The sequence below is a fragment of the Saimiri boliviensis genome, chromosome 1 (genome assembly GCF_048565385.1).
Source record: "Saimiri boliviensis isolate mSaiBol1 chromosome 1, mSaiBol1.pri, whole genome shotgun sequence".
Taxonomy (NCBI): domain Eukaryota; kingdom Metazoa; phylum Chordata; class Mammalia; order Primates; family Cebidae; genus Saimiri; species Saimiri boliviensis.
Genome location: NC_133449.1, coordinates 67,968,329 through 67,994,414, shown reverse-complemented (window position 1 = coordinate 67,994,414; position 26,086 = coordinate 67,968,329). Strand labels below are relative to the sequence as shown.

At 45.0% G+C, this 26,086-nt stretch overlaps 1 protein-coding gene and 2 pseudogenes across 25 annotated transcripts in view; 2 read left to right on the top strand and 1 right to left on the bottom strand.

Annotated features, from left to right (window-relative positions):
* LOC101028780 (prostaglandin E synthase 2 pseudogene) overlaps window positions 1–25,930 on the top strand; it is a 32,223-nt pseudogene extending 6,293 nt beyond the window's left edge.
* Window positions 1–26,086, bottom strand: part of ASPRV1 (aspartic peptidase retroviral like 1) — a 147,637-nt gene that overhangs the window by 107,443 nt on the left and 14,108 nt on the right. For 11 of the 25 annotated variants that reach the window (XR_012517548.1, XR_012517530.1, XR_012517529.1 and 8 more), the window contains 5 exons: window positions 16,963–17,043; window positions 7,878–14,835; window positions 7,113–7,188; window positions 6,847–6,900; window positions 2,463–2,557 (listed from right to left, as the gene is read on the bottom strand). The exons of 3 other annotated variants lie outside the window; for them this stretch is intronic. The gene's annotated coding sequence lies outside the window, so the exon portion shown is untranslated. 11 more of the 25 variants (XR_012517532.1, XR_012517528.1, XR_012517544.1 and 8 more) reach the window with 9 other exon arrangements.
* LOC120362067 (U6 spliceosomal RNA) lies at window positions 18–118 on the top strand (annotated as a pseudogene).

The window sequence follows — 26,086 nt, the reverse complement described above, 5'->3', positions numbered from 1 at the left end:
GAGTCAAGACTGTGCCACTGTACTCCATGCTGGGCAACAGATTGGAACAATACAGAGAAGACTGGCATGGCCCCTGAGCAAGGATGACACACAAATTCATGAAGCATTCCGTATTTTTATTTCATGTGGAATCAAAGAAGACCTCATATAGCCAAGACAATCCTAAGCAAAAAGAATAAAGCTGGAGGCATCACACTACCTGACTTCAAACTACACTACAAGACTATAGTAACCAAAACAGCATGGTACTGGTACCAAACAGACATATAGACCAACGGAGCAGAACAGAGACCTCAGAAATGACACCACACATCTACAACCATCTGATCTTCTACAAACCTGACAAAAACAAGCAATGGGGAAAGGATCTCCTATTCAGTAAACTGTGCTAAGAAAATTGACTAGCCATATGCAGCAAACTGAAACTGGACCCCTTCCTTACACCTTACACAAAAATTAACTCGAGATGGATTAAAGACTTAAATGTAAAACCCAAAACTATAAAAACCCTAGAAGAAAACCTAGGCAATACCATTCAAGATATAGGCGTGGGCAAAGACTTCATGACAAAAACACCAAAAGCAATTGTAACAAAAGCCAAAGTTAACAAATGAGATCTAATTAAACTAAAGAGCTTTTGCACGGCAAAATAAACTAAAATCAGAACAAAAGGCAACCTCCAGAATAGGAAAAAATTTTTGCAACCTGCTCATCTGACAAAGGTCTATACCCAGAATTTACAAGAAATTTAAACATATTTACAAGAAAGACAAATGACCTCATCAAAAAGTAGGCAAAGGATGTGAACAGATGCTTCTCAAAGGAAGACATTTACGCAGCCAACAACACATTTTTAAAAAGCTCAGGCCGGGAGTGGTGGCTCACACCTGTAATCCAAGCACTTTAGAGTCTAAGGCAGGCAGACCACCTGAGGTCGGGAGGTCAAGACCAGCCTGACCAACATGGTGAAACCCCATCTTAAAAAAAATTTTTTTAATAAAAATTAAAAATTTTAAAAAAAAAAAGCTCAACAACTGATCATCAGAGAAATGTAAATCAAAAACCACAATGAGATACCATTTCACACCAGTCAGAATGGCAATTATTAAAAAGTCAGGAGCCGGGCGCGGTGGCTCAAGCCTGTAATCCCAGCACTTTGGGAGGCCGAGGCGGGTGGATCACGAGGTCAAGAGATCGAGACCATCCTGGTCAACATGGTGAAACCCCGTCTCTACTCAAAATACAAAAAATTAGCTGGGCATGGTGGCGCGTGCCTGTAATCCCAGCTACTCAGGAGGCTGAGGCAGGAGAATTGCCTGAACCCAAGAGGCGGAGATTGTGGTGAGCCGAGATTGCGCCATTGCACTCCAGCCTGGGTAACGAGCAAAAACTCCGTCTCAAAAAAAAAAAAAAAAAGTCAGGAAACAACAGATACTAGCAAGGCTGTAGAGAAACAGGAATGCTTTTACACTGTTGGTGGGAATGTAAATTAGTTCAACCATTGTGGAAGACTATATGGCGATTTCTCAAGGATAAGACCATTACTGGGTACATACCCAAAGGAATATAAATCATTCTACTATAAAGACACATGCAGGCCAGGCACGGTGGCTGACACCTGTAATCCCAGCACTGTGGGAGGCCAAGAAAGGCATATCACCTGAGGTCAGAAGTTTGAGACCAGACTGGCCAACATGGTGAAACCCCCCTCTACTAAAAATATATAATTAGCCAGGCAGTGGCGCACTCCTGTAATCCCAGCTACTCAGGAGGCTGAGGCAGGAGAATCTCTGGAACCCAGGAGGTAGAGGTTGCAGCAAGCCAAGATGGTGCCACTGCACTCCAGCCTGGGAGACAGAGCAAGACTCCATCTGAAAAAAAAAAAGAAAAAGATTGAGAGATTCTACTCAAAAAAGAAAAAAAGAAAAAGACACATGCACACGTACGTTTATTGCAGCACTATTTACAAAAGCAAAGACATGGGAGCCAATCCAAATGTCCATCAATGATAGACTGGATAAAGAAAATATGGTACATATATACCATGGAATACTATGCAGACGTAAAAGGGAATGAGATCATGTCCTTTGCAGGGATATGGATGAACCTGGAAGTCATCATCCTCAGCAAACTAACACAGGAACATAATACCAAACACCACATGTTCTCACTCCTAAGTGGGAGTTGAACATGGAGAACACATGGACACAGAGAGGGGAACAACACACAGCAGGGCTGTTGGGGGATCCGGGGGTGAGGGGAGGGAACTTAAGAGGATGAGTCAATAGGTGCAGCAAACCACCATGGCACACATATACCTACGTAACAAACATGCACGTTCTGCACGTGTAGCCCATTTTATTGTTTTTTGGTTTTGTTTTTTTTTTAATGGAAGAAATACAGGGGAAAAAAAAACAGTATTTATAAAGGAAATGTATCAGGTTGGGTGTGATGGCACATGCCTGTAATCCTGACACTTCAGAGGCCAAGACGGGAAGATCACTTGAGACGAGGAGTTAAAGACCAGCCTGGGCAACACAGCAAGAAGACTCTGTCTCTACAAAAAAATTAAAAATAAAAAAATAAAATAAAGACAATGTATTGATGAACAAATGGCTAAACTATGATGCATACATTCCTTTTTTTTTTTTTGAAATGGTAGTCTTGCTCTGTCGCCAGGCTGGAGTGCAGTGGCTCGATCTCAGCTCACTGCAACCTCCGTCTCGTGGGTTCAAGCAATTCTTCCTCCTCAGCCTTCCAAGTAGCTGGGACCACAGGCACGTGCCACCACGCCCACCTAATTTTTGTATTTTTAGTAGAGACGGGGTTTCACCATGTTGGCCAGGATGGTCTCGATCTCTTGACCTCGTGGTCCACCCACCTCGGCCTCCCAAAGTGCTGTGATTACAGGTGTGAGCCACTGCGCCCGGCCGATGCATACATTCTTTAAGGCAGAATCTGCCTTAAACCGGAAAGAAAACCTGTGTCACATGCTACAACATGGATGAACCCTAACACATTATGCTAAGTAAAATAAGCCCCTCACACACAAAAAAATACCATATGACTCTATATGAGATAGTAATCAAATTCATAGAAACAGAAAGTAGAATGGTGGTTACCAGGGAGAAAGGAGGGGTGGGGCAAGAAGAGTTGTTGCTTAATGAGTACGGAATTTCAGTTTTGCAAGATGCAAAAGTTCTGGAGATTTGTTACACAAAATGTGCATATACCTAAGACTACTAAAACATAGACTTAAAAATGGTTAAAATGGCAAATTTTATGTTTTTTTTAACAACAATTTCTCACAGACTTAAAATGGCTGGCTGAGCACGGTGGCTCATGCCTGCAATCCCAGCACTTTGGGAGGCTGATTATGGGTGGATTATGAGGTCAGTAGTTCGAGACCAGCCTAGCCAACGGGGCAAAACCCCGCCTCTGCTAAAAATTAAAAAAAAAAAAAAAAATCAGCTGGGCGTGGTGGCACACGCCTGTGATCCCAGCTACTCAGGAGGCTGAGGCAGGAGAGTCACTTGAACCCAGGAGGTAGAAGGATGCAGTAAGCCAAGATTGAGCCACTGTACTCCAGCATGGGCAACAGAGCAAGACTCCATTTCAAAAAAAAAAGGTAATGTTTGGGTGGGGCACGGTGGCTCACACCTGTAATCCCAGCACTTTGGGAGACCGAGGCGGGCAGATCACGAGGTCAGGAGTTCAAAACCAGCCTGACTGACATGGTGCAACCCCATCTCTATTAAAAATACAAAACTTAGCTGGGCAGCGTGGCATGCACCTGTAATCCCATCTACTTGGGAGGCTGAGACAGGAAGATCACTTGAACCTAGGAGGCAGAGGATGCGGTGAGCCAAGATTGTGCCACTGCCCTCCAACCCCGGGCAACAGAGCAAGACTGTCTCAAAAAAATAAAACAGTAATGTTCATATGGGGGAAAAAAATTCAGCAACAGAGAAGGATATTAAAAAATAAAAAGGCCAGGCATGGTGGCTCATGCCTATAATTCCAGCACTTTCGGAGGCCAAGGCAGGTGGATTGCTTGAGTCCACGAGTTCTAGACCAGCCTGGGCAACATGGTGAAACCCCGTCTCTATTAAAAAAAAGAAGAAAAAAAAGAAAAATAAAACTTTCAGGCCGGGCGCGGTGGCTCAAGCCTGTAATCCCAGCACTTTGGGAGGCCGAGGCGGGTGGATCACGAGGTCGAGAGATCGAGACCATCCTGGTCAACATGGTGAAACCCCGTCTCTACTAAAAATACAAAAAACTAGCTGGGCGTGGTGGCGCGTGCCTGTAATCCCAGCTACTCAGGGGGCTGAGGCAGGAGAATTGCCTGAGCCCAGGAGGCGGAGGTTGCAGTGAGCCGAGATCACACCATTGCACTCCAGCCTGGGTAACAAGAGCGAAACTCCGTCTCAAAAAAAAAAAAAAAAAAAAAACTTTCAAAAACAGTACGGGTATTTAACAAGTACACAGAGTTTCTACCCCTTTTTTTATATAAATGCTAACACTAGTACACTAGTCATAAATACTATTCTGCACCTTTCTTTAGTTTTCTCTTAATTATAGATTTTGGAGACTGTTCCATACACATTGGTGTGTTTGTGCATACCTGTGACATTTTTCTTTTTCCTGCATCCAACCATCCACTACTTTTTTTTTTGCTGCTATTGTTCTTGTTTTGGGGACTGGGGGGATAAGGTCTTGCTCTCTTGCCCAGGCTGTAGCGCAGTGGGGTTTTTTCTCAGCTCCCTACAACCTCTGTCTCCTGGGTTTCAGCAATTCTCCTGCCTCAGCCTCCCAAGTAGCTGGGATTACAGGTATGCACCACCAGGTCCAGCTAATTGTATTTTTAGTAGAGACAGGATTTTACCATGTTGGCCAGGCTGGTCTTGAACTCCTGACCTCAAGTGATTCACCCACCTCAGCCTCCCAAAGTGCTGGGATTATGGGCCACCTCGCCCAGCCAATAAAATGAATTTTTAAAGTAAAACATATTAAGGGCTTTGCATATCAATTTTGCATAGCTTTTCCCTAAACAAATACATTCAGGCCAAGCATGGTGGCTCATGCCTGTAATCCCAGCACTTTTGAGAGGCCGAGGCGAGAGTACTGCTTGAGACCACTTTGAGACCAATGTGAGAAACATAGTGAGACCCCATCTCTGCAAAAAAAAATAAACAGAAATTAGCCAGGCATAGTGGCACAAGCCTGCAGTCCTAGCTACATGGGAGACTGATGTGGGAGGATGGCTGGAGCTTGGGAGGTTGAAGCTGCAGTGAGTGGAGATTGCATCACTGCACTCCAGCCTGAGTGACAGTGATAGCTAGACCCTGACTCAAAAAAAAAAAAGTTCAGATTTCACTCTTTATATATCCTCCAAGAAACTTAATGATTGATGTTTTCTTTGCTTTGACTTGAAATAACATTTCGTCTCAGCTCATTCTTTTTTAGAGACAGGGTCTCACGCTGTCACCCAGGCTGGAGTATAGTGGTGCAATCTCAGCTGTCTCTGCGTCCCAACATGCTGGGATTACAGGCATCAGCCAACGTGCCCAGCCAAACTCATTTCTACTAGGCTGCATGTGTTGGCTTTATCAGTACCAAAAGGAATCACGGATACTATCAAGGAAATACATGAAATACACATCATCCTCTCAATGCTATGGTCACCTTTTATGATTCTGCTGTCTTTATTAATGGCTTTTGAAAAGTATTCATTTTACTGTATTTAACTCTGAGGAATTTTTTTTTTTTTTTTTGAGACAGAGTCTCACTCTGTCACCCAGGCTGGAGTTAACCTCCACCTCCCAGCTTCAAGCAACCTCCACTTCCCAGGTTCAAGCAGTTCTCCTGCCTCAGCCTCCCAAGTAGCTAGGACTACAGGTGTGTGCCACTGCACCCAGCTAATTTTTGTATTTTTTGTAGAGACAAGTGTTTTGCCATGTGGGTCAGGCTGGTCTGGAACTCCTGGCCTCAAGTGATCACCTGCCTCAGCCTCCCAAAGTGCTGGTATTACAGGCTGTGAGCTACCATGCCTGGGCTCTGAGGAAATATTTTTTTAAGTTTTTTCTTGTTTTGTTTTGTTTTTGTTTGCGACAGAGTCTCGCACTGTCACCCAGACTGGAATGCAATGGTGCGATCTCGGCTCACTGCAACCTCCACCTCCTGAGTTCAAGCAGTTCTCCTGCCTCAGCCTCCTGAGTAGCTGAGGTTACAAGAACCGACCACCAGGCCCAGCTAATTTTTTGTATTTTCAGTTGAGATGGGGTTTCACTATGTTGGCCAGGCTAGTCTCGAACTCCTGACCTCAGGTGATATGCCCACCTCAGCCTCCCAAACTGCTGGGATTACAGGAATGAGCCACCATACCCAACCTTTAAGTTTTATTACCTAACTAATTTTTTTAAAAGTACCTCTTTCACCTCAAGTGTCTTTCAGTCAGCTGGTTTTTTTTTAAATGGTAAATTGAATTTCTTTTATTATTATTATTATACTTTAAGTTCTGGGATACATGTACACAACATACAGGTTTGTTACATAGGTATACACACTGATTGGTTTTCTAGAGGGAGCATAGTGAGGTAGAAATGAGGGCTCTTCTATACATCAGGGTTCAAATATGAGTTCTGCCATTTCCAAGTTAATTAATCTGTTAGAGCAGCCGTCCCCAACCTTTTTGGCATCAAGGACCAGTTTCATGGAAGACAATTCTTCCATGGACAGAGGGGAGGGAATGGTTTCAGGATGATTCAAGTACATTACATTTACTGTACACTTTTATTTCTATTATTATTATGTTGTGATATATAATGAAATAATTATACAACTCACCATAATGTACAATCAGTGGGAGCCCTGAGCTTGTTTTCCTGCAATTAGATGATCCTATGTTGGGGAGATAAGAGACAGTGACAGATCATCAGGCATCAGATTCTCGTAAGGAATATGCAACCTAGATCCCTCACTTGCTCAGTTCACAATAGGTTCCTGCTCTTATGAGAATCTAATGCTGCCACTGATCTGACAGGATCAGGCAGCAACACAAGTGATAGTTGTAAAAATACAGATGAAGCTTTGCTCACTCACCCACCACTCACCTCCTGCTGTGCAACCCGTTCCTGATGGGCCACAGACGGGTTGGGGACCCCTGTCTTAGAGCCTCTGGGTTGTCACCTATAAAAGAGAGGTATTACCATCTATCTCTTACAAGGGGGAAATCACAACACACAGTTGAAAAGCCTATGAGGCCAGTCATGGTGGCTCATGCCTGTAATCTCAGCACTTTGGGAGGCTGAAGCAAGTGGATCACCTGAGGTCAGGAGTTCAAGACCAGTCTGGCCAACATAGTAAAACCCATCTTCACCAAAAATACAAAAATTAGTCAGGTGTGGTGGTGCACATCTGTAATTCCAGCTACTTGGGAGGCTGAGCCACAAGAATTGCTTGAACCCAGGTGGCGGAGGTTGCAGTAAGCCAAGATCGAGCCACTGCACTCCAGCCTGGGCGAGAGTTAGACTCTGTCTCAAAAAAAAAAAAAAAGTCTATAAGAGAGGAACAAAGTGCTATCTCTGTTGAACCAGCACTGCCTTAGAAGTCAAAGAAATGCTTAAGGAAGTAGTAACAAACAAGAAGGAATCTGCCAAATTGACAAGAGAAAGGATGTTTCTGGCAGAGGCAACAGTACATACAAAGAGCAGAGCTGCTGGGCACAGTGGCTCACACCTGTAATCCCAGCACTTTGGAAGGCTGAGGCAGATGGATCACTTGAGGTCAGAAGTTTGAGACCAGCCTGCCCAACATGGTGAAACCCCATCTCTACTAAAAGAAAAAATGCAAAATTAGCCAGGCGAGGTGGTGGGTACCTGTAATTCCAGCTAATTGAGAGGCTAAGACAGGAGAATTGCTTGAATCTGGGAAGCGGAGGTTGTAGTGAGCCGAGATTGTGCCACTGCACTCCAGGCTGGATGATTGCATCTCAAAAAAAAAAAAAAAAAAGAGGCAATGGATAGTTAATTGAGGCAAAAAGCACAGTAAAGAGTGTTCCACAGGCCAGGTGTGGTGGCTCACACCTGTAATCCCAGCACTTGGGGAGGCCACAGCAGGAGGATCACCTGAGAGCAGGAGGATCACCTGAGGTCAGGAGTTCAAGACCAGCCTGGCCAACATAGTGAAACCCCATCTTTACTAAAAATATAAAAATTAGCTAGGCATGGTGGCACGTACCTGTAGTCCCAGCTACTCAGGAGGCTGAGGCAGGAAAATTGCTTAAACCCAGGAGGCAGAGGTTGCAGTGAGCCAAGATAACACCACTGCACTCAGCATGGGCAACAGACCAAGACTCTGTCTCAAACAAAAATAAAATAAAAGAGTGTTCCAGGCAGAGGCTATACAGCACTGCGAAGGCCCTAAGGCCAGAAACCATTGGAGAAGGGGTCAAAGAACTGTGAGGAGATGAGGGTGCCAGCAGTAGAGAAGGAGGGGCCTGGAATGAGACTTGACAAACATGCAGGGACCAGATATTACAGGGCCTTTCAGGCCACAATTTGGGCCAAACTGTGCCAAGACTTTATTCCAACCTAAGACATCATGACTTGATTGTCTAAGTAATAAGAATGCAATAGAGAATTTTAAGAGAAGAAAGAAAAGATCAGGTTCTTTTGTGGGATGAGTGAAAAAGGCATGGAGAATGGCCACAATGGGGAATTAGGACAATGTGGAGACCAGATGAGGAAGGCCTATACTAGGACAGGATTAAGGTATATGGTAATGAGAAAAACTCCAGAGACAGGTCTGAAGTGTGACTGATTAGCAGTCCTCAGGTCTATATTCAGGCCTGCTTTTTGAAACTAAGCAAAAGACCCCTGTAAACCCCAAAGTCACTGACCTGCCTTGGGGAATCATAAGCCCTTCCACCTAATCTGGGCTCTGCTCCTACTATGGTAACAAGAAAATAGGTGCCCATACACAGAGACAGTTAGCCACTGTCCCCATTGCATGATAGGCAAAAGACTAAGGTTCATAGGCTTTCAGGATCCGAGTAAAGAACTCAAATATCTTCCCTGCCCCTTTAAGGGTACAGAAATGGCAGAGGCCTTTAAGTCAAAGTTTCTCTAAATATGGTCTGGAGACGAAGACTAGTGTCAGAATTACCTGGGAGGCTGATGAAACTGCAGATTCCTGGTTACCACCCCATACCTGCTGAATTAGAGTATCTAGCAGTTGATACCAGGGATCTGCATTTTAAACAAGTAACCAGCACCCCCTCCCTCACCCTCATGGGTAATTCTGATGCACTAAAACTTCAAAACCATAGCTCTACTAACAGGGCTAATGAAGAAAGGCCTTTACTTGAAGCTGGCTGTCAATGTCATAATTAGAGTACTATGTAAAGCCAGAGTGAAGCTGGGCACTGGGTAAGTAATCTAGACAGAGCTGTCTAGGTTACGTATGATGGGTCACACCTATATCCTAGCTACTTGGAAGATTGAGACAGGAAGATCATTTGAGCTGAAGTTCAAGGCTGTAGTGTGCTACGATCATGCCTATGAACAGCCACTACATTCCAGCTTGGGCAACATAGTGAGACCTTGTCCCTAGAAAGAGAAGTCTGAATGAATTATGGAATTTGAAGGTCCCAAAGCAGAAAATAGAAGGCAGGACATTACAGCATGGGACTTAAGAGAACAGAGCGGACAAGCAAAGACAGTGAGCAGTCTTAGGGAAACCACTAACGATGATCATGATCTCCAGTTCTCTTAATCTGGTTTTCCCACCACAGCCCTAGGAAGGGAACGCAGGTGCCTCACCTCACAGAGACTAGATGACCAGGCCACAGATTGCCCAGTCTGTGCAAATAATCACTCTATCCAATCTTCAACAGAGAACACACTCCTCCTCAGTAAGTATTCTATCTTCATGAATTCCCATCAGTCTGCAAAAGAGCTCCAAGCTACATACAAAGACACCTCTAAGGGCCAGGGACTAGCGCTACTCCTTGAGACTCTCTACTTGGCACATCAGTGCCCCCAAACCCTGTCAAAATTTAAGAGCCAGATCAAAAAACTTTGATGCCCACTCCTATATAACTTCAGATCCCACCATTCATGCACGTCCAGCCAGTCTTCCACTACTTTTTACTATGCCTCACTGACAGAGTTCCATACTATACTCTACAGAATACTCGCTCCCCAAAATTCAGAGAGAAATTCCACAGATTCATGTCGAACAGAGTCCTGAACTCCCAAGGTGCTGCGGCCAGCTCCTACACCTGGTTCAGTGGAAGGAGGTAGTCTGAAGAGAGCTCACTCTCCCTTCACCCTATCTGAAGGGAGCTCCAGGACTGTTGCAGGCTCCTGTATACACAACTTGTTTAAAAAATAAGGGAACTGAACCTGATATATTTATTTGTTTGTTATTTTTTAAGACAGAGTCTTGCTCTGTTGCCCAGTCTGGAGTGCAATGGCATGATCTCAGCTCACTGCAACCTCCACTTCCCAGGTTAAAGTGATTCTCCTCACTTTAAGGAGGAGAATCTCAGCTACGCCTCAGTGTCCTGAGTAGCTGTGATTACAAGCGCCTACCACCACGCCCAGTTAATTTTTGTATTTTTAGTAGAGACAGGGTTTTGTCATGTTGGCCAAGCTGGCCTCCGACTCCCAACCTCATGATCCACCTGCCTCGGCCTCCGAAAGTGCTGGGATTACAGGCGTGAGGGACCACGCCTGGCAAACCTGATGTATTTAAAAGAACGGATGACAGGCCCTTGGCAGCAGAAATTGAGGTGGAGAAAAAGTTAAGGTAGGATTTCTGTGATTTTAAAGTAAAGCATCCATAAAATACAAAGAAAGTAATATATATCTTACTCAAATCCTTGTATATCAACTATCTGATCCTTTCTATAATCCAAAAGCTGGTTCCAAACTAAAGAGATAAGAATGCTAGAAGATGATTTAAGAAATCCCCAAGATTATTTACAACCCTAATCCTGAACTGTTTGCCCTATTCCTTTTTACACTCTACTTACTATCCAGATGCTCCAGGCTTATGACTTAATGATTTAGCTTCCTGCTTCAGCCTTGCCTCATCTTATCCTTCAGACATTTTGCTTATTTCTTTGCTTAGAATTCTACTCCACTATCAGTTATTCTGCCCTCAGCTACCTGAAGTTAATAATAGGCCTACCCTGATTCTTAACCTTTATCCTCAGGACATGCCCCCGCTTCATGAGCAAGTCTGTGTGTCAGGCATACCCTGGTTTCATGGATATGACTCAAGTATTTTAGATGGTTTTTCCAGGCAAACATGGGAATCACAAAAGATGGATGAAATAGAAAAAATAACAATGAACCAAGGGCCACCGTTTAAACCTCACCTTGACATCCTAAAGTATACCTTCCTAGACCTCAGGTGCTGCCCCCAATACTCTACCCACCTCCTTAGTGCCCCACCTCAAAGATCCTTCTGGATGCTGCTAAGTTTTGACTAGAAATTCATGGTAAGCACAACATAAGCTTTTGCCCCACATAACTTACAGTCTAGTGAAGGACATAGACAATAAAATAATTACAATACATATGACAATTAATGGCAATGTATGCAGAGTAGCAGGATCGAGGCTAATCAGGTGAAGTCATACTTAAGCTGTTGTAACTTGAATGATGAATAGGAGATATCCAGGCAGTGGCAGGGCATGTGAGGAAGGTGTTCTAGGCACAGTAAAGAGCACATACAAAAGGCCCTGCAGCAAGAAAGCACATCTAAAGAGATGTCATAAGCTGGAGGATGGGAAGGTCAAGACAGGGGACTGATGCAGATGATGCCGGAGAGGCCAAAAGGGCCTCATAAAACAAATAAAGTTGTTTCACTATTCAATTCACAAGTATTTACCATCAATAATGTGCCAGATATTGTCCTAGGTGCCAGGAATACAATAATGAATAAAACAGACAGTATCAGCCAGGTACAGTGGCTCATGCCTGTAATCTCAGCACTGTGGGAGGCCAAAGAAGGCAGATCACTTGAGGTCAGGAGCTCAAGACCAGCCTGGCCAACATGGTGAAAACTTGTTCCTACTAAAAATACAAAAATTAGCTGGGCATGGTGACACGCACCTGTAATCCCAGTTACTGCGGAGGCTGAAGCACGAGAATCACTTGAATTTGGGAGACAGAGGTTGCAGCAAGCCGAGACTGCACCACTGTACTATAGCCTGGGCAGCAAAGCAAGATTCTACCTCAAAAAAACAAAAACAAAACAAAACAAAAAAACACAACCAGACAATATCCCTATTCTCTTCTAATTGGAGAAGACTATAAACAAATACAAGTAAACCAGAAAATTATCAGATATTGATAAGTGAGATCAAAGAATTAAAATAAGGTGTTGTAATAAAAGCAAATGAGTAGACACTTTTGAATCATTAGATAGTGAGGGAAGACCTGTCTGAAGAGATGACATTTAAAAGCAGGGGCAGGGGGTGGGTGCCATGGCTCATGCCTGTAATCCCAGCACTTTGGGAGGCTGAGGAAGGTGGATCACGAGGTCAGAAGTTCAAGACCAGCCTGGCCAAGATGGTGAAACTCCGTCTCTACTAAAAATACAAAAATTATTCAGGCATGGTGGCACATGCCTGTAATCTCAGCTACTCAGGAGGCTGAGGCGGGGAGTTGCTTGAACCCAGGAGGTAGAGGTTGTAGTGAGCTGAGATTATGCCACTGCATTCCAGCCTGGGAGACAGAGCAAGACTCTGTCTCAAAAAAAAAAAAAGAAAGAAAGAAAGAAAAGAAAGCAGGGGCAGGGTATGGTGGCACAGAGACCAGCTATGAGACCTCGTTTCTATAAAAATTTTTTTTTTTTAATTAGTCAGGTATGGTGGTGCATGCCTTTAGTCCCAGTTACTGGGGAGGGTGAGGCAGGAAAATCCCTTGAGCCCAGAAGGGTATAGTGAGTAATGATCACAACACTGCACTACAGCCTGAGTGACAGACCCGAGACTTTTAACTCTAAAAAAAAAAAATTACAGGAGGCTGAGGCAGGAGAATTGCTTGAACCCAGGAGGCGGAGGTTGCAGTGGGCCGAGGTCGCACCAATGCACTCCAGCCTGGGTAACAAGAGTGAAACTCCGTCTCAAAAAAAAAAAAAAAAAAAAAAAAATTAAAAAAGGAAAGAAAAGAAAAATCAGCTATCTCAATTTTTAAAAAGTCATTAAAAGCTAAATGGAGGCTGGGCACAGTGGCTTATGTCTGTAATCCCAGCATTTCAGGAAACTGAGGTGGGTGGATCACTTGAGACTATGAGTTCGAGACCAGCTTGACCAACGTGGTGAAAGCCCATCTCTACTAAATATACAAAATTAGCCAGGGGTGGTGGCACACACCTGTAATCCCAGCACTTTGAGAGGCGTGGCAAGAGAATCACTTGAACCCAGGAGGCAGAGGTTGCAGTGAGCTGACATTACAGTACTGCACTCTAGCCCAGGAGATAGAGCAAGATTCTGTCTCCAAAAAACAAAGTAGTTAAATGGAAGTATCACTGACATTTTTTTTTTTAAAGACAGAGTTTCATTCTTGTCGCCCAGGCTGGAGTGCAATGGTGCAATCTCGGCTCACTGAAACCCCTGCTTCCCAGGTTCAAGCAATTCTCCTGCCTTAGCCTCCCAAGTAGCTGGAATTACAGGCACCTGCCACCACGCCCAGCTAATTTTTATTTTTATTTATTTATTTTTTTTTTGAGACGGAGTTTCGCTTTTGTTACCCAGGCTGGAGTGTAATGGCGCAATCTTGGCTCACCACAACCTCCGCCTCCTGGGTTCAGGCAATTCTCCTGCCTCAGCCTCCTGAGTAGCTGGGATTACAGGCACGCGCCACCATGTCCAGCTAATTTTTTGTATTTTTTTTTTTTTTTTTTTTGAGACGGAGTTTCGCTCTTGTTACCCAGGCTGGAGTGCAATAGTGCGATCTCGGCTCACCGCAACCTCCGCCTCCTGGGTTCAGGCAATTCTCCTGCCTCAGCCTCCTGAGTAGCTGGGATTACAGGCACGCGCCACCATACCCAGCTAATTTTTTGTATTTTTAGTAGAGACGGGGTTTCACCATGTTGACCAGGATGGTCTCGATCTCTCGACCTCGTGATCCGCCCGCCTCGGCCTCCCAAAGTGCTGGGATTACAGGCTTGAGCCACCGCGCCCGGCCAATTTTTTGTATTTTTAGTAGAGACGGGGTTTCACCATGTTGACGAGGATGGTCTCGATCTCTTGACCTTGTGATCCATCCGCCTCGGCCTCCCAAAGTGCTGGGATTACAGGCGTGAGCCACCGCGCCCGGCTAATTTTTATATTTTTAGTAGAGATAAAGTTTCGCCATGTTGGCCAGACTGGTCTTGAACTCCTGACCTCAGATGATCCATCCACCTCGGCCTCCCAAAGTGCTGGGATTACAGGCGTGAGCCACCTCACTCAGCCTCACTGACATCATTTTAAGCAGGGGAATCATTTAAGCAATCATTCTTACATTTTATTTTATTTTTTTGAGACAAGGTCTCGCTCTGTCACCAACGCTAGAGTGCAGTAGCACCATCACAGCTCATTTCAACTTCCACCTTTGCCCAAGCTCAAGTAATCCTCCCACCTCAGCCTCCCAAGTAGCTGGAACCACAGGTGTGCAACAGCACCACACTTGGCTAATTTTTTATTTTTTGTAGAGACAGGGTCTCACCATGTTGACTCACACTCCTGGGCGCAACCTCAGCCTCCCAAAGTGCTGGTATTACAGGCACAAGACACCACACCTGGACCATTCTTCCATTTTATAAAGATCACTCTGGCTGTAGTGTGGAGAATGGAATGGAGGTAGGGGTGAATAAAATTAAGACGGGAGGCAGAGATGATAATGGATTATGTAAATTAAGATAATAATGATAACAACATTCATATACCAATTAGTAGGTACCAATCTATTATTCTAGCATTTTACATATTTTAATTCACTTAATCCTCACAAATACTTTCATAAACTTAAAAACTAAGGTACAAAGTAGTAGCAATAGAGAAAGAAAGTGACTGGATTCAAGAAACATTGAGGAGGTAGGGAGGGCAAGTCCTAGTTATTGACTGATTGTCAGATGTGGGAATGGAAGGAAGGAATAATTAATCACTACTGGGTTTGGGGAATAATTAATCATTACTGCATGCTGTCTATAATGTGTATGACTGGGCACTGGAGAAGGAGCAAATAAGAAAAAGCTGGGGGCTGCAAGACATCTCAGTGGAGTTGCAAGCAGTTGGATAATCTGGTCTAGAGATCTGGGCTAGAGATTTGGAAAACATCCATGTGTAGATGGCAAACTGAAGCTACCAAAGAGGTTTTGATCACCCAAAAACTGGGTGATCAAAACCTTAATGTCTCAACAGAAAAATAGCCAAGTAAAATATAGCATATCTATTCTACAAAGGATGAGATATGCTTTTATATACTAATATGGAATACTGTCAAAGTATGTTATTAAATCAAAGAAGAAAATACCAGAATGTTACATAAAATGTTATGTCATTTGCATAATGAAATAAAACAAAAATAACACTTTAAATTTTTTCTGAGTTCATACACACGTAAGCAAACACACAGAAAAAAAGTATGGCAGGTACATTCCAAACCACCAACAAATCACCTCTAAATACAGAAATAACAGAAATGGGGAGACAGAAATAGTCAAAATATGATCCACGATGTTTTGATACTTTTAAAAAATCTTCACACCTGTAATCCCAGCACTTTGGGAGGCAAGGCAGATGGATCACTTGAGGTCAGGTGTTCAAGACCAGCCTGACCAACATGGAGAAACCCCATCTCTACTAAAAACAGAAAATTAGCCGGGTGTGGTGGCACATGCCTATAATCCCAGTTACTTGGGAGGCTGAGGTAGGAGAATTGCTTGAACCCAGGAGATGGAAGTTAGAGTGAGCTGAGATCATGTCATTGCACTCCAGACTGGGCAACAAGAGCGAACCTCCGTCTCAAAAAAAAAAAAAAAAAAAAAAAAAAAAAAAAAAAAAAATCATTTATTATATTCTCTGTAAATTAAATAATTTTTCAAAAAGAATGGGCAGAAGAGGGAGATTACAAAGGACCTCTTTTGCTTCAGATACTAAATTCTCTGTCCTTCCCATCTTCCACTGGCCTTGATGTTCACATATTCTGGCTTCTCATCTGACTACCTGTGAAATGCCAACACCAAGCCCCCTAATTCCATACTCTATCCCAAATCCTTGGCTCCAGGCAAGCCCAGGCCACCAATCCCTGAGCCTGGGCTATAGCCCCAGGAGGAGAAATCAGACACCAAGGGGAAACGGGTATAGATGCCAGCTTCAAGGACAGTGATCAAGTGGCCTTGCTGGCTAGCAGAAATTTCAGAGAAAAAGGTATCTGAAAGTATCTGGAAGTCCGGAAGCAGCTCTGAAGTGCTGAGGAATGGGGCTGGGAGAGAGTCAGGCAAAGTCAGGCGTGAAGTGGTAAGGGGTGGGTTGAAGAAAAAGCTAGTTTCACTTGTAAAGATTCCAAGTAAAGTGCTGCAATCTGATGGAAACTAGGTTTACAGAAAAAGGAGGAGGCAAGCTGCATTCTGTGAGTCTGGTTGGAGAATGGGGGTTTCTAGGGGTATCTAGAAGAGACAATTCCAAAGCAGCAATTCCAAAGGCACATTACGTAAAGGTTTAGTAGCTGGGGCAGCAGCAGGAAGCTAGAGATGTGAATAGAAAGGAGGTAAGGAGGATCTACAAATTAGGAGAGATGAAGACAAATTAAAGCCTTTCCTTCATCAGTAAACCAAAGGCAGAGATCATAGGCAGCTCTCTGGTGATTATACCCTTAAGTTTCAACTTTCTTTTAGACAAAAGACAATGTATTTGGTCATGTTTTCCTGGTTACCCAAAAAATGACACAGCTCAGGCCTTACCCAACAGCTGATTCACCACCAATTAATACGTATCACAGCCTGTTGAGCCTCATACCTCACAGAGTCACATACTAGACGGCTCTGGAAAAAAAAAGAAACAAAAAACCCAAGGTAAGCTGTCAAAGTCCTCTTGGTACCTGACCTCGCCCTCTGGGGTAGGTTTCATTTCAAAACTGAAAGGGACTGAAGGGCTGGGGAAATCCAAAGATCAACAGAGCCAGGAACAGGTGGTTCCCAGAAGAAGTATCCCAGGTTGGAACTCAAAACAGAAACCAGACTACTGATAAGACATGGTTTATGATGTCTGTCTCCAAGCCTTCAGAAACCATTTATATGTTTTCTGATATTTACAACAGGGCATGACCACATTTATCCAACTACTGACTGCTAAAAATCTAATTCTCCAAGTGCTCTAGCAACTTCCTGGTTTTATTACGTTTTGAAGCTTTGGAATAGCTCCAGTAACTGGGATACCAGGGGACTTGCGACTTCTTTAGCCTTTCACATGAGTAACAAATAATGAATTTTATCCCCTCTTCCTTCTTCAACTCCCCACAAAGCCTTGGCAAAATTCCTGTCTCACTAAAGAGTTTCTAAGTTGTTCATAATGGCCCTCTCACTGGAGCAATATTCAATACATAAATGTCTAGTTCATCAAAGGAGTCAGGTCATTTGCTTGAGGTTCATCTGTAACTAGCTATATGACCTTGGACAAGTCACTTCACCTTTTTGAGCTCAGTTTCAATTTCCTCGTCTAAAAGTAAGGAGGTTGAAAACAGAAGAAGGGGAAGCAATAAAACACCTTAAACTGAGAAAACACTTTTAAGTGCTTAAGTCTAAAACGTTCATCAAGTGCAAACAAGGTTTATTTTAAAAAGACTTACAAAGCCGGGCGCAGTGGCTCACGCCTTGTAATCCTAGCACTCTGGGAGGCTGAGGCAGGCAGATCATGGGGTCAGAAGTTCAAGACCAGTCTGACCAACATAGTGAAACTCTGTCTCTACTAAAAATACAAAAATTAGCAGGGTGTGGTGGTACGTGCCTGTAATTCCAGCTACTCAGGAGGCTGAGGTACGAGAATCTCTTGAACCTGGGAGGTGGAAGTTGCAGTAAGCCAAGATCGTGCCATTATAATCCAGCCTGGGCAAGAGACAGAGACTCCATCTCAAAAAAAAAAAAAAAAAAAAAAGACATACACTTCAGCCTAGCCAAAATGGCAAAACCCCATCTCTACTGAAAATACAAAAAAGGTGGGTCTGCTAGCCCAGGTCTGTAATCCCAGCTACTTGGGAGGCTGAGGCAGAAGGATCACTTGAACCAGGAGGCAGAGGTTGCAGTGAGCTGGGATCGTGCCACTGCACTCCAGACTGAGCAACAACAGCGAAACTCTGTCTCAAAAAAAAAAAGACAGATACCTAAGCATACCATAGGAAACTCTAAGCATAAACAAAAATTCACAAACTTCCAGAAAGACAGAACAGATTATTACCTACAAAGAAAAAAATCCCATTGGACTTGTCATCTGTATCACCAGAAACTCAAGACAGTGGAAAGCTTAGACTCTGTTGAGACTAGGACTAGCATTCCAAGAATTCTAAACCTAACCACAACATCATTCATAGATGAAGATTAAAAAGAAATTAGGCAGCCGGGCGCGGTGGCTCAAGCCTGTAATCCCAGCACTTTGGGAGGCCGAGGAGGGTGGATCAAGAGGTCGAGAGTTCGAGACCATCCTGGTCGACACGGTGAAACCCCGTCTCTACTAAAAATACAAAAAATCAGCTGGGCATGGTGGCGTGTGCCTGTAATCCCAGCTACTCAGGAGGCTGAGGCAGGAGAATTGCCTGAACCCAGGAGGCGGAGGTTGCGGTGAGCCGAGATCGCGCCATTGCACTCCAGCCTGGGTAACAAGAGCGAAACTCCGTCTCAAAAAAAAAAAAAAAAAGAAATTAGGCATACAAAGACTTTTAAAGTACCACCCATCCCCCAATTCTAAGAAAATCACTCAAAGAAATGTCCTAGTTGGCCAGGAGTGTTCGCCTACGCCTATAATCCCAGTACTTTGGGAGGCCAAGACAGGCAGATCATGAGGTCAGTAGTTCAAGACCAGCCTGGCCATCATGGTGAAACCCTGTTTCTATTAAAAGAAAATACAAGCCGGGCGCGGTGGCTCAAGCCTGTAATCCCAGCACTTTGGGAGGCCGAGGCGGGTGGATCACGAGGTCAAGAGATCGAGACCATCCTGGTCAACATGGTGAAACCCCGTCTCTACTAAAGGTGCAAAAAAAATTAGCTGGGCATGGTGGCATGTGCCTGTAATTCCAGCTACTCAGGAGGCTGAGGCAGGAGAATTGCCTGAACCCAGGAGGCGGAGGTTGCGGTGAGCCGAGATCGCGCCATTGCACTCCAGCCTGGGTAACAAGAGCGAAACTCCGTCTCAAAAAAAAAAAAAAAAAAAAAGAAAATACAAAAATTAGCTGGTTATAGTGGCACATTCCTGTAGTCCCAGCTACCCGGGAGGCTGAGGCAAGAAAATCGCTTGAACCCCAGAGGCGGAGGTTGCAGTGAGTCAAGACCGCCCACTGCACTCCAGCCTGGGTAACAAACTCTATTTAAAAACAAAAAAAAAAAAGTCCTAGGCAATTAATATTGAATTGTAACAAAAGCCAGGAAAGACAAACTACATAAGAAACATATGTTTCCCCTCCCCAACAAAAACCTTTTAATGAGTTTGGACCAGATGACTTCAAATGGCCCTTCCAAGTATAAACAGAAACTGCCCTGTACACAACAGTCCCTGGTAGTCTGGGTTTGTGAGTTGTTCATCACCTAGTGGCCTGATGAAGTAAATGCAGTTTGTCAAGTGCCCAGATAAACTTCCAGCCATTTTGTGAGCTCTGATGAGTATGCAGCAGGGCAGCAGCCTGACCTCCCAATGATTTACAAAAGTGGTAGACTGCAAACCCTCCAAACTCATAGGCAATTGTAAAGACTTAGCTCACCATCCATCCATTCTTCAAGGAGGAAGGGAAAGCCTACCTATCTTGTACCTAAATAATCATAAGAAGTGAAGCACAGATTTGTCAGGCTGCATTTAAAAAGTAGAGAGAGGTAGAAATTGCTTTTGTGCAGACCGATCTGAATTGAAAACAAGTTTAGAATTAGGATAAACTCCAAATATGTCTTAGAAAGACTATCTTCAAAGGTTCACAAGTTGGCATATGGAAGATGTATTATATTTATTCTGTATAGTTCCAGGGTACTTGTCTAAAATTAGGCTGGGTACAGTGGCTCACACGTGTAATCCCAACACTCTGGGAGGCTAAGGGGGGAAGATCACCTGAGGTCAGGAATTCAAGACCAGCCTGGCCAACATGGTGAAACCCTGTCTCTACTAAAAACACAAAAATTAGCTGGGTGTGGTGGCACATGCCTGTAATCCCAGCTATTTGGGAAGCCAAAGCAGGAGAATCACTTAAACCCAAGAGGTGGAGGTTGCAGTGAGCTGAGATCGTGCCACTGCACTCCAAGCTGGGTGACAGAGTGGGACTCCGTCTCAAACATAAATAAATTTTTTAAATTAAATTAATAAGAAGACTCAATTAGATTTCAATTCAAAGCAAGAAATAATTGTCAGCAGGGCACTGTGGCTCATGCCTGAAATCCCAGCGCAGGAAGTCTAAGGCAGGATGACTGCTTGAGGCCAGGAGTCCGAGACCACCCGGGCAACCTAGCAAGATCCAGTCTCTACAGAAATTTTTCTTTTTTCTTTTCGAGACAGTCTTGCTCTGTCGCCCAGGATAGAGTGCAGTGGCGCAATCTCGGCTCATGGCTACCTCTGCCTCCTGGGTTCAAGCAATGCTCGCGCCTCAGCCTCCCAAGTAGCGAGGATTACACATGTGAAACACCATTACCGGCTAATTTGTACTTTTAGTAGTGATGAGGTTTTGCCACAGTGGCCAGTCTAGTCTCAAACTCCTGGCCTCTAGTGATCCACCAGCCTTGGCCTCCCAAAGTGCCGGGAATACAGGTGTGAGCCACCACACCCAGCCTCTACAGGAAATGTTTTATATTAGCCAGGTGTGGTGGTACATGCCTGTAGTCCCAGCTACTCAGGAGACTGAGGCAGGAGGATCACTTGAGCCCAGGAGTTCAAGGCTGCAGTAAGCTATGATCACACCACTGCACTCTAGCCTGGGTGACAGAACAAGACCTTGTCTCTTAAAAAATAAAAAACAGTCCAGGCAGCTGATCACAGTGACTCATGCCTATAATCCAGCACTTTGGGAGGTTGAAGCAGGCGGATCACTTGAAGTCAGGACAAGACAAGCCTGGCCAAATAATAAAACACTGTCTATACTAAAAAATACAAAAATTAGCTGTGCGTAGTGGTGGGCACCTGTAATCCCAGCTACTTGGGAGGCTGAGGCAGGAGAATTGATCGAACCTGGGAGGCACATGTTGTGATGAGCCAAGATGGCACAAGTGCACTCCAGCATGGTCAACAGAGCGAGACTCCATCTCAAAAAAAAAAAAAAAAAAAAAGGCGAGGAGCAATGGCTTATGCCTGTAATCCCAGCACTTTGGGAAGCTGAGGCAGGCAGATCACTTGAGGTCATGAGTTCAAGACCAGCCTGGCCAACATAGTAAAACCATCTCTACTAAAAATACAAAAATTAGCTGGGTGTGATGGTGGGCGCCTGTAGTCCCAGCTTCTGGAGAGGCTGAGGCAAAAGAATCACTTGAACTCGGGTGGCAGAGGTTGCAGTGAGCCGAGATTGTGCCACTGCACTCCAGCCTAGGCAACAGGGCGAGACTCCATCTCAAAAAAGTAAAATAAAATAAAAACAAATAAAAAATAATTTTTGCCAGGCATGGTGGCTCATGCCTATAATCCCAGCACTTTAGGAGGTCAAGGCAGAAGAATTGCTTGAGCCCAGGAATTCAAGACCAGTCTGGAAAAATATAGCAAAATCCTGTCTTTATAAAAAAACTAAAAAATAAATGAAAAATAAAAATAGCCAGGCATGGCGGCATGCACCTGTAGTCCCAGCTATTCGGGAGAAGCGGAGGGGGAGAATCGTTTGTACCAGTGAGGTTAAGGCTACAGTGAGCTGTAATCCAACACCGCACTCCAGCCTGTGTGACAGAGCAAGACCCTGTCTCAAAAAATTATGATTATATTTCTACCGATGAGAGCTTTTCAACAACAGTATCCTAAAGAAGTGGTAAGCTTCCCCATTAATGGAGGTATTCAAAGAGAACCTGAAAGATCATTTGTCGGGAGAATAATAGAAAGCATTCCTGTAATTGGATGGCAGACTGGAGACAAGGAGACTGCATCAAATTACTTCAAAGGCTCTTTTCAGCTCTGAGTTTTTATTCTAAATAAAAACAAAACAAACAAAAACCACCAATAACTAAGGAGTCCTCCTCCTATTTTTTTAAAGATCCAACCAGGCAGGACAACTTAGTAGCTAAAAGTACAGCTTTGATACTACTTTCTCTTGAATAAATGTATACAAATTACTTAATTCTATTTGCCTCCGTTTCACTATCCGTAAATTTAGAGTAATAGTACCTACCTCATAAGATTACTATGAAAAGTAAAATGATATAATAACTTAAATACTTAAAACAGTATCTGACAAATGAACATGTTTAAAACTAGCAGCCTAAAAAGGAAAGGAAAAGGAAACGTGGAGATGGAAGAAAGGGCAAGGAATGAAACCTAAATTTGTGACTTGTTGTTTTCATTATCTGTACCTAAGCCTCAACCAAACCATTCCTAACCGCTGTGGCCAGAGGCTGGGTTCCCTTGGCAACCAGCCTCAAAAAAGAACCTAGATCTACCTTCTTCAGGGAGGCAGCTCATCTCTTGCCTTAGAATCTGGCATCTTCCATGCACAAGGCAGACTCCCTAAGAACTCACAAATACCACTGCCCCAAACTCAAGGAGCTAAGCAAGTGTTACTCTTACTTCCTATGATCAATTACAGATCATCAGAGTTCAAAGAGACCTCAGAGGTCATCTAGAGCAACTCTTTTGTTTAATTAATGATAACAATAAAACTTAAAAAAGTGAAGTCCTAAATATGGCAAGTTGGTGGCAGGGTCAAGACAAGATCACAGTCCTCTTTATTCCTAGTCCAGTGGTCAAAATCTTCCCAGTTTTCATATGAGAAAAACAGAACTGGCCCTACTACCTCTTAAACCACACAGTCCATACTACCTACTTAACAGAGGAAAGAAAAGACTACAAGCAGTAGAGTGCAGAGGTTAAGAACATGAACTTGAGGGGCTGGGCACCGTGGCTCACACCTGTAATCCCAGCACTTGGGGAGTCCAAGGCCAGCAGATCACGAGGTCAAGAGATGGAGACCATTCTGGCCAACACAGTGAAACCCTGTTTCTACTAAAAATGCAAAAATTAACTGAGTGTGGTGGCACAAGCCTGTGGTCCTAGCTACTCGGGAGGCTGAGGCAGAAGAATCACCTGAACCCAGGAGGCGGAGGTTGCAGTGAGCAGAGGTCGTGCCACTGCACTCCAGGCCTGGCGACAGAGCAAGACTTCGTCTCAAAAAAAAAAAAAAAAAAAGGTGGCCGGGGCATTGTGGCTCATGCCTGTAATTCCAGCACTTTGGGAGGCCAAGGTGGGCAGATCACAATGTCAAGAGATCGAGACCAACCTGGCCAACATGGTGAAACCTTGTCTCTACTAAAAATACAAAAATTAGCTGGGCGTGGAGGTGTGTGCCTGTAATCCCAGCTACATGGCAGGCTGAGGCAGGACAATCATTTGAACCAGGGAGTCGGAGGTTGCAGTGAGTCAAGATCATGCCACTGCACTCCAGTCTGGGCAACAAAAGCGAACCTCAGTCTCAAAAAAAAAGCAAGCATGAACTCAGGATGGACTGCCTTTTTTAAATCCCCGCTCTACTACTTATTAACTGTGCAACTTGAAGCAAGCTTCCTAACTGCTCTTCAACTCTATAAAACAAGGTGTGGTGGCTCATGCCTGTAATTCTAGCACTTTGGGAGGCCAAGGTAGGCAGATGACGAGGTCAGAAGTTCGAGACCAGCCTGACCAACATGGTGAAACCCTGCCTCTACTAAAAATACAAAAACTTAGCCAGGTGTAGCGGCATGTGCCTATAATCCCAGCTACTCAGAAGGCTGAGGCAAGAGAATCACTTGAACCCGGGAGGTGCAGGTTGCAGTGAGCCAAGATAATGCCACTGCACTGCAACCTGGCAACAGAGCAAAACTCCAACTCAAACAAATACATACACACACACACACACACACACACACACACACACACACGATTAGGTTATTTTTAAGGATTAAATGAGATAATCCATGTAAAGTACACAGCATGTAGAAAATTCAAAATGTGTAGTGCGGTGCAGTGGTTCATGCCTGTAATCCCAGTACAGGTCAAACTGGGTGGATCACCTGAGGTCGGGAGTTCGAGACTAGCCTGACCAACATGGAGAAACCCAATCTCTATTAAAAATAGACAATTAGCTGGCATGATGCCACATGCCTGTAATCCCAGCTACTGGGGGGGCTGAAGCAGGAGAATCACCTGAACCTGGGGGGTGGAGGTTTCGGTGAGCCAAGATTGTGCTATTGCACTCCAGCCTGGACAGTAAGAGTTAAAACTCCATCTCAAAAAAAAAAAGAGAGAGAGAGAGAAAAAGAAAATTCTCAATGTGGACACTGTTCTGCTTCTCATCATTACCAGTCATGTAAAAAAATATAAACAAGCAGGAACAAACATGGCCCCAGCTGCTTGGGTGGCGTGGGCGCTGTGGCCTGGAGGCTGGGTGGCCGCCCCAGCTGCTGCTCCCCACACAGAATCGGGCTGGCTTCGAGGGGGCGGTGGTCAGCCCAGGCCCCATGGCCGCCGCCCGTAAGTGGAGCCCAAGGCTGCTAGGGGCAGCGGCGCTTGCCCTGGGGGAAGCCCTGGGGCTTTACCACACAGCGAGGTGGCACTTGCGCGCCCAGGACCTCCATGCAGAGCACTCAGCTGCACAGCTCTCCCTGTCCAACCACCTGCAGCTGACCCTGTACCAGTACAAGACGTGTCCCTTCTGCAGTAAGGTCCGAGCCTTCCTCGACTTCCATGCGCTGCCCTACCAGGTGGTGGAGGTCAACCCTGTGCGCAGGGCTGAGATCACGTTCTCCTCCTACACAAAGGTGGCCATCCTGGTGGCCCAGGTTGGAGAAAACTCACAACTGAACGACTCCTCTGTCATCATCAGTGCCCTCAAGACGTACCTGGTGTCAGGGCAGCCCCTGGAAGAGATCATCATCTATTACCCAGCCATGAAGGCTGTGAACAACCAGGGCAAGGAGGTGACCAAGTTTGGCAATAAGTACTGGCTCATGCTGGACGAGGAGGCGGCCCAGCAGGTGTACGGCAGGAAGGAGGTCAGGACGGAGGAGATGAAGTGGCGGCAGTGGGTGGACGACTGGCTGGTGCACCTGATCTCCCCCAACGTGTACTGCACACCCACTGAGGCTCTGGCATCCTTTGACTACACTGTCCTTGAGGGCAAGTTTGGAGCTGTGGAGGGTGCCATGGCCAAGTACATGGGTGCGGCAGCCATGTACCTCATCAGCAAGTGACTCAAGAGCAGGCACCACCTCCAGGACAATGTGCGTGAGGACCTTTATGAGGCTGCCAACAAGTGGGTAGCTGCTATGAACAAGGACCAGCCCTTCATGGGGGACCAGAGGCTGAACCTCGCCGATGTGGTGGAGTATGGTGTGCTGCGAGTGATGGAGGGGCTGGATGCCTTTGATGACCTGATGCAGCACATGTACATCCAGCCCTGGTGCCTGTAGGTGGAGAGGGCCATCACCGAGACCTCCCCAGAGCACTGAGTGTCTCCACGAGCAGCAGGGGGAAGGCAGTGGAAGACACTAGCTGCCAGGGCCTGGGGCCACTAGGCCAGTGCCTGGCAATGCTGGTGGGGGCAGGATCATTCTGGCTCTGTCCATCCACCCACCCAGCCCTCTTGCTTCTAATACAGCGCACCTGCTGGGGCCCAGGGATGTTGGGGACGAGTTCCAGCCCTGCTCCTGCCTTGGGCTGGACCATCCCTGTCCTGGC